Below are 9,759 nucleotides of genomic sequence, written 5' to 3'. Positions count from 1 at the left end.
TGTAAACGAACCGGTATCGTATCGGTACCAAATTTACTATACCAAATCATTTTCGGTACCAATTTGGTATCCACCTTTTGGCGTTTTCAGAATCGTTACTTTCGGTTTGACACCGGTCTAGCACCATACCTGTATTTATTGATTTTTACCTTCAAATACCATATCGTATTGTACCGAGCATTTTCGATGCCGGTACCTAATTTCGATGATTTTCCGGATCGGTACTTTCGCTACCGTTACCGGTACCGAGCTCATCCATATTTTAACGTTTTAGCACCGTAATAACTGAACTGAAATCAACCGAATTTCCAACGTGTAGGACGTGTGGGTCCTATTATTATATATTAGGTTATTTAAAATCGTTTTTTTTTACGGAGTGACTATCCTTACCACGTCATTTTATTTATGTTTTGATATTTGGTATCTGTTTGCCGTTGCTGACACGCCTTTTGTAGTCATTGGGTCCCGCTGCAACGCGCGGACGGAAAATAACTAGTTTTAGAGAATTTAGTAAGTTCTAGGTTCTTCTCAATCTTGTATGTACATTAACGGTGAGGATCAAATAGAAAGTTTATTTTGGCTAGGAAGTATATGAAGCAATGGTGTTATGACATGTGGCAAAAATTAAAATAAAGAGAAATGATATTTTAGTCAATTTCATCCAATCTTCTCTCTTAACTTCAAAATCCACCATTTTCAAAACTCACCATCTTCAACATTTTCTTCACTTTCTATCTTAATAATCACTGCATTATAATGCGATTTTCGTCACCAATCAACTATTCAAACACCCAATCAACGTGTTCTTCAACTTTTTTTAAAAAACCAGTTTAATTTCATACAATATCTCATTTTTTTTCCCGTGATTTTGAAGCGAATCACTCGATTCGTTCGATCGCTGATAAGTGTTTCTAACATTCAAATTTCGTCAGTCGTTGAAGAAATTTGAAGAAATCGGCTTCGATCTATGTAAGAAACTTTTGAATTGCATTTTTACGATCTAGGTTTTTGAATTGAGTCATTGCGTTTTACAAAGTAATGAAAAAACACCATTTTGTTGTATTTTCAGTTTATTGGGTTTTAGAAACAACACATTTGATTGTGTTTTTATTTCATTGCATTTTAGGTAAAAACACATTTTATGTATTGTTAGCCCATTGCGTTTTAGAAAGAAAAAAAAAACACTTTCTTTTGTGTTTTTATCTATTGCGTTTTAGGAAAACACATTTTTATGTGTTTTTTGGTCCAATTGCGTTTTAGAAAACACATTTTGAAGTGTTTTTAGTCCATTGCGTTTTAGGTAAAATACATTTTTATGTGTTTTTAGTCCACTGCGTTTTAGAAAGAACATTTTCTTTTGTGTTTTTAGGCCATTGCGTTTTAGAAAAAGACATTTTTATGTGTTTTTTTGTCCATTGCGTTTTAGAAAAACACATTTTGAAGTGTTTTTAGTCCATTCCGTTTTAGGTAGAACACATTTTTATGTGTTTTCAGTCCATTGCGTTTTAGAAAAAACAATTTCTTTTGTGTTTTTTGGCTATTGCGTTTTAGAAAAAAAAGACATTTTTATGTGTTTTTTGGTATATTTCGTTTTAGAAGAACACATTTTGAAGTGTTTTTAGTCTATTGCGTTTTAGGTAAAATACATTTTTATGTGTTTTCAGTCCATTGCATTTTAGAAAGTACAATTTCTTTTATGTTTTTAGGCCATTGCGTTTTAGAAATTAGACATTTTTATGTGTTTTTTTTGGTCCATTTCGTTTTAGAAAAAACAAATTTTGTGTTTCTGATCCATTGCGTTTTAGAAAAAAATCATTTTTTACGCTTTTTGTCCATTGCATTTTACGCAACTAGGTTTTTGAAAAAAATTACAAAAATTTAGCAATAGTATACTCGTTTTAAAGATTAAAAAACGCTCGTTTTTTGTGCAATTTTTATAAAATAATAATGTCGTATGAAAGAGTTATTAACGTTTAAAAAATGGGGGAATTGGAGGAGAGAGAAACTATTACACTGTATTGACTAGAATGCCCCTACACAAACCCACACGCCTCTTTTTTTCCTTTAATTTCGCTCATTTAATCTTAGCCCTTGATTAAATTAATTGATGATCAAGATTACTTCATAGCCTTCCTAGCCAAAAAAACTTCCTAGTATATCCTGACCCCGTACATTAAAAACTAATTTTATAAAAATTGAAACATTAATTCTAATTTTAAATATAATATCTTAAACATAATGATAATCAAATAAATAAAAAAAATAAAATAAAATAAAAGAACTTCTTTTTTCGGTATATAAATAAAGTGAAAAGATCAAATAGGAAGTTTACTTTGGGTAAGAAGTGTAGGAAGCAATAATAAGAGAACACGTGACAAATAACAAAAAAAACATAACGAATGACATTTTAGTCAATCTCATTTCTTCTATTCTATTTATCTTTCTCTGCATCTTCAAAACCCACTATTTTCAAAACCCACCATCTTCAACCTTTCCTTCACTTTCTTCTCGAAAATTACTACATCATAGTGAGATTTTCTTCATCAATGAGTTGTTTAAACACTGAATCAACGTGTTATTCAATTTGTTTTTTTGAAGAAACCCAGTTTATTTTTATGCAATTTCTCATTTTTTTTCAATGTAACATAATGCGATAGAACTTGAGAAATCGATTGAAACAGGTACTTCTCTTCTCAAATTTCTATGATTCTAACATTCTCTTGATGTAAATTTCTATGATTCTAACATCCTCTTGATGTATTCTTGAGTTTGGGCAACATTATTTGTTCCAATTTTATTAAGAAATCTGTGGTAAAAAGTTGCACACTAGGTGTTTGACAAAATGTCTCAAAAAAAATTACAAAACAGTTTTTAGTTTAAACTTTCATTTAAAATTGTGTTTTACAAATAATGAAAAAACTGTTATGAAACAACGACATACTAGCAACCAACGTATAACTATAAACATAAAGAACAAGTATTATAGAAAGTAAGAGAGAAAGAGAATAGGAGAACTCATTTTTATTCATGTATGTATAAAATACAAAAGTCACTATTTATAGGGCTATCATTCAACACAACTTAAATGCCAATGAGAGTTAGGCATGTGGATAGTCATATCATAAAATATATTTATAACAATCATAAAATATATTTGTAACACTCCCCCTTGACTATCCACATGATAAAAGAAAACAATGTATTATACGCTTGGTAGTGCTGCCTCGTTAAAAACCTTACTAGGAAAACCCAGTGGGACAAAACCTCAGCTAAGCGAAAAAGAGTGCAGCGCGTATTGTCTCTCCCTAATACTTCTGGATCAGATATGCTGCCTCATTAAAAACCTTACTAAGAAAACCCAATGGGATAAAACTTAGTTAAGGGAAAAAGAGGGCAACTTGAATAAGTCTCCCCCTCATTTTAACATGTATCATTTAAGTGATGTGTGTCCATCTTTCTTGAAAGTCGAACAAAGGTTTTGTAGCGAATGATTTATCACTTGATCCCTTAATGTGCAATCCTTTATATTGAGTAATGTTGTATAATTTTTTAATGAGACTTTAGGTGCCTCCTTCCAAAAATTATCATATGTCCACGACTGTGTTTCGTTACATTCCTGCATCTACAAGACTAACCAAACTTGTTTTGATAGGTTAGTAAAATATAATCAAATATCGTTTATACCTGAAATATTTCTTTGAACTCATTCCAATGTCTCTTCGCTTGACAAATGTTATATCATGACAATAAGCTCAAATGAAAGATATTCTGACCATACATAGCTAGTAAAACATATTAATGCACTTATGCATTTAACGATGGTACTTCTAGAATGAGAATCTCTACTATGGTAATAGATGATGATAGGCATTTCTTATAACAAATGACTTAACCACCTTTAACATACTTTAAGGTTCAACTATGTCCATACTAAAATATCCAAACATCATCTTCTAGATGTACTTGAGGGATTAGTAAAATATAATTACATATATACTCGAACTACATGTCGAGAATAACTACACTTTGTAAAGGTCATTCAAAATTTTCCTCTTTAGTTTGAGAGTTCCCTCTCGATGATGTTTACATTATCACTGTAAGAGTGAAATCTTGTTAAATAGATGTAGCTCATTTTATCAAAATTATACCTCTCTTTTCAGAGTATAGTCGACTGTACCACATACGAGTAGTTTCCTTTAAGATTCATATATATAACAACTATGGGGTTATTATTTCATAATGCTTTGAGCTTTTTTAATCCTGCAGGGGGTTTTCATACATATGTCATTTGCAATTATCTCGTACATGTATACGGTGATGACATCCATAAGTTGTTTTATCTGAAGTAAATCTGAGATTGCGAGGCCGCTTAAACATCTAAAGATTATCGCATCCACTACAGGGGTATACGTTTCCTCGTAATCAACTGCTGGGATTTGGGAAAAATCGTTATGTTAAAATGCGTGCCTAACATCGTAAAAACTCATTATTTACGTTTCCTTTTATTTAAATACGCCCATTTATAACCTACTGGTTTGTCTATGGGTGTTCGAACTGCTGGTTCGAAAATGTTTAGTTTGTCGAGCAAATTTAGTTCAACCTTAAGTCATGTAGCCATTTTGGCTATTTGTGTGCGTACACTCTTGCACACTTTCTATATACGTAATCTCTTTTTTTTCATCGATTACATCTATTGCTATAGCATAATCAAATATATCATTTTACACGCGTTTCATTACGGTTCCATATTGTACTTATTTTGTACATAATTCATCGCAATCTCATATTTGTTTGGTACTAGAGTTTCTTTTAGAACTCCATTAGCCTCTTTTGGGATTTTGACAACAACCTTCTTTAAGGTTTAGTATGCAACCACTTCTGGGGTTTTGTATGCAACCACTTATGGTGTTTTATGTGCCACATCTTTTGGGGTTACACCAACTGCATAACTCTGCTCTTTTTGTGTTTGTGGGTTTTATCTTTTTGGAACCAATTTATCTCTCACAATTTATTAATATGATAATCATTTTGTGAGTACTTCCATTCGAGCAGATAAGTTTAAGCTGGTATATGTGACTTTGTCACCTTATTTGTGTTAGTGAATGCATCTTGTATTTCATTCATTATTATTTGCAAATACACGTTCTTTCTTTTGGACTTCAGATTTGCATTGACCACTTCAGGGGTCGATATATAATATGGTGCATTTTTTTATGTTACCAGTCTTTCATTTTCTTGTCTCCCCCTAAGACTGGGAATACGATGTACATATCCCATTTTATATGTTATGGTGGTGCTATTGGTACATAGAGGCTACACAACGAAATATATATAAAAAATGGAAACTTGGTTCTCTTCACGAGACCAGTTGTAATGGGGAGTATTTGTGATAAGCAGTTGGTTTTGAATTGATATAATCAATCGACGAATTCCGTCTCGACTACGTATGCCTCTCACTATATTTCACATTGTGCCCAACAATGGTCCCTACAATTGGGTTGTCAAAGAACAGTGTTAAACCATGTAAAAAAAAACAACGTTCCATAGTGTTGGGCATATGCTACATACGGGTAGCTAAAAACTCACATGTAATCATGTATGAATGCCACAATCCACACAACTGTACATTTCAATGGTCCCATATAAGAGGGATTGTTTGTAGGAGTTTATTGTTTGGAAGGGCATAGAAATTTATTTGTCACAAAAAAAAAAAAAAAAACTAACTAGACATATGATAAAGCATTTTGGGAGCAATGTTTTTAGATTACTTAGAGGTGCTAAGGTGCCGGTTAGCATGTGATGCGTGTGTAGTGTAATATATTTTAGGTGTATATTTTAAGACCTTTTGCACTTTTTAGCCAAGTTTTAAATTTATAAAACACGATATTTACCAACACTAAACACACATATGGGCAAGTGCACCCATCGTGGACGTAGTGTAGTATTGGTAAGATACCGAGGTCGTCCAAGGACACAAGAGCTTTTAATACCGGTTTATCCTCAACGTCTAATCAAATTAAAAAGTTAGAAAAAGGTTTTTAAACTAGAAAAATAAAACTAACTAAAATGCTGAAAAGTAAAATAAAAGTAAAAACAGATAGACAAGATGAATCACTTGGATCCGACTCGTGTGTAGTGTAACCTTTGATTATTTCCGCACTTTTGCACTTGTTTAAGAGATTATCTTAGTTATTGTAGTAGGCCCCTCTTTTGAAGGTGACGTTACCCTTAACCCAGTAGTTTGAGTCAGCAAGGATACAATCCTAAAGGGTCGGATTATTGAAAGATAATTAATTAAGTTATTAATGCATAATGTGGTAGGCCCCTCTTTTGAAGGTGACGTTACCCTCGGTTAAGTAGTCTGAGTCAGCAGGGATATAGTCCTAAGTAGCCGGGTTAAAGTTTTAATAGTAGTTTAACTTATGAAGGGGTCAAAGAGTTTGGACCCCCGCCATCCAATACCATTGGGTATTGAAGGAGGTCCTACTAAATTTGACCCAGGTCCCTTGCAGGATCTATACACTGAACAATGGCAAGACTCTTACCAAACCGTTCCCTTAACCCCCGACCAGGTAGCCAACATACCTCCATATAGACCGTGGAGATATGAATGGTGAAAATCTTTTATTTTATATAGATAGTAAAATAATGCCAACACACTACGGACAAACGATAAGGAAGAATCACCTTCAACATAAGAAACTAGTTATTAAAGTCATTAATACATAACCAATTAAAAAGTGCGAAAAGATTAAAAATAAAAAGTATTACACTAAACACTTGTCTTCACCAAGTGATGTAAGAGACTTAGGCAAACATGGCCTTTGATTGTCAAGAACTCTTACGATCCATCTTGGATCCCGAGATGACTCACACACTCTATGATGGACAATGGATGATGGTGGTGGATGATGGTGTTGTGATGGTGGTAGGTGGTGGGTGAAGTGTGAGAGAGGTGGTGTGCCAAGGGATGAGGTGCAAGAGCTCCAAGCACTCCTATTTATAGGCTGAACAGAAGCTCGGGCACGGCCCCGTGTCCATCCTCCTCTCTTTCTTCATTAATTGCAGTTTGTCTGCATTAGTTGACCACGCCCCCGTGTCCGCTGAGACGACCCCGTGTGCAGAAGCATATCTGTACCATCAAGATTTGCCTGAATTCCGCGAATCTTATAGTTAACCACGGCCCCGTGTCCGCTGAGCACGGCCCCGTTGTGGGCGATGGAAGCTTCTACAACTTTGTCTTTTCTGCTGACACTTGGGCACGCCCCCGTGCTCATTGAGCACGGGGCGTGTTGAGCCTTCTGTTCTCTTGTTTTGCTTTGGGAAGATGCTGTCGGGGGTCGGGCATGCCACGTTTGTTTCTTTTCTTGTATTTATGTTAGATTTAGCTGCCTTTTTGCTTCTTTTGTTCATTTGAGCTCATTTAATCCTGAAAATACAAAAGGAAGACAAAAACACACTTTTTCCAACATTAGTACTAAAAAATGGTTAGTTTTATGCCACAATTGATGTAATTTATATGTTGCATTTTGTGCACATCAGCATGTTTGATTGTTTAGCATATCATGATGCTATCTTGATGACCTATTTGGTCATGCCAAGTGGTGAACGTATAAATCTTCTAGTAACTTCTGGTTACTCACCATATTTGATTTAATGGAATATTGTGGAAAATCAGTATCATTTCTAGTAACTTCTAATATAGTCTTCTGGCCATATTTGCTATACTCCCATACAACATTCATGGTGGCATCATTACAATTTTCTTAGTTATGTTTATGATCATAACCTTTGAATTGATCATCATCACATTCATATTAGGGAATGGATTAGAACCACAGAACTTTCATGCTTGTTGTTTCAAACTTTATATATATTCTTTAACAATTAATGATATTTGACGATGGAAATTGTTTTGCTCAATGGATTATGATATATATTTTTTCTCATTACATTCTCTTCAAAGAATGGAATAGAGTCAGACAACTTTCATAATGACTGTTTCAAACCTTATATATCAAGAGCGCATTTGAGGTTTGACAAGTGGAAATTGTTTTATTCCACATGTATAAATAATCTTTTCACCACATAACATCAACTATATGACCGAATCACTAAGATTTATCAGTCCAAAATCTTACAAGCATCAATAAATTTACAATAAGCTTTAGTGAGTTTGAAACTTCGAATGTCATATTATAAGTAAATCTTGATCACTATTCAATCATGTTTATAACGTGTGATCATATACACAACTTTAATTTAGCTGCTTCATTGAAGACTGTTTATATACATAAACAATGGCATATTAGTGTACAAAGTCAAATTGTACAATATATAATTGATATAAGAGGTCTTCTCATCAAATACAATATAATAAAATACATATAATTAATTTGCCTTACTGTCATGATTGAATATTAAAATATATCAAGAACACTATTAAAAAGGTTTATGGTAATATGTAAATGTGATGATTATACAATGCATCAGTTTATGTTATTTCACTATAAGAAATGACTTATGACACAACCTTATGAAATAATAATTTTTTTCATCACTTGTAAGAAATATATAATTTTTTTATTTAACATATCATCTAAATAAATTAAAGCATATAAAAGACGCAATAAATTGCAATAGTGATAAGCCTATTATTATTGGTTATGCTCTAATTTATCGACATCGTGTGCGTTAGCTTTCAAATTAGTGGTGTTCTATAAAGGACAAAGTTGATATATGATGAAAGCCACAATAAAATCATACATCTTGATTAATAGTAAGATAACATTTATAAAGAAAGATGAGTAAATCAATATATGATTTTTTTACTATTAAAATATAGCTATAATTTGTCATCAAACAAATTAAAAATTGAGAAAAATGCCCGGATAGTCCTTGTGGTTTGCATTTTTTTCACCTTTTGTCCCTAACTTTCTAAAATTACAGCTATAGTCCCCAACTTTTGCAATATCATTCCCGGATAGTCCCTGAAGCGGATGGAGGTTAGTTTTTTGTGTTAAGTGGATGTGAAATGACAAGATTGCCCTTACTAATAAAAGATTAATAAAAACAATATCATTATCTAATAATAATGGGTCGGTGCCCTTTTGCAGCTTTGAGACTCCCATCTCCACCGCATCACCGCCGCCTTCAATGCAACTGATTCACCGACGACAGCCTTTCATCTTCAATCGTTACCTTTTTGCTGTAAGCAATTTGAAAAGATGCCACAAGGTTTGCCCCTCTAACCCATGTAGCTTTAGCTCAATTTACGAACGATTTAAGGCAATATATTCATATGGGTGTTTGATTGTTGTTGATAGATCTTCCTGGGTTCTAATATGATGCCGAAAAGAACCGGTATTTCCCGCTTAAATCGCCCATTCCGGGTTCTTCTTCTTCTTCCAGACCCTCTTCTTCTGCTTCCACCAGTGCTCAAAAACCACCCCCAATATCCAGTAAGGTAATAACATTAAGTATGATATCAAATATGCTAAAAAGTTTTGATTTTGATATGGGAAAAATAATTTATACCCCATTTGATCAATTCGAATGCATCTGCAGTTCAAGTTTTTGCAGTTTTTGATGTTGAATTTGGTTTAAATTCTTTCAATTTGGTGTGTTCTTTTGTTGTATGTATTGATGGTTGATGATACTGGGTATGGGTTTAATGTTTAAACAGAAACAGGGGAAGCATGTCAAAGTTGTTAAGATGGTTCATGTGAGGGAGTTGTGTGGTAACTCAATCATATCTAA

General features: G+C 33.3%; 1 long non-coding RNA gene across 1 annotated transcript; it reads left to right on the top strand.

The window, feature by feature from the left end:
* Nucleotides 1–9,176: 9,176 nt before the first annotated feature.
* LOC118484737 lies at nt 9,177–9,759 on the top strand. Its single transcript, XR_004874230.1, has 3 exons — nt 9,177–9,237; nt 9,327–9,466; nt 9,686–9,759. It is a non-coding gene; the product is annotated as an uncharacterized LOC118484737 (long non-coding RNA).

Source organism: Helianthus annuus, chromosome 12 (genome assembly GCF_002127325.2).
Source record: "Helianthus annuus cultivar XRQ/B chromosome 12, HanXRQr2.0-SUNRISE, whole genome shotgun sequence".
Lineage (NCBI taxonomy): Eukaryota > Viridiplantae > Streptophyta > Magnoliopsida > Asterales > Asteraceae > Helianthus > Helianthus annuus.
The sequence above is the reverse complement of the archived record's forward strand: the minus strand, read 5'-3'. Positions and strand labels throughout refer to the sequence as shown.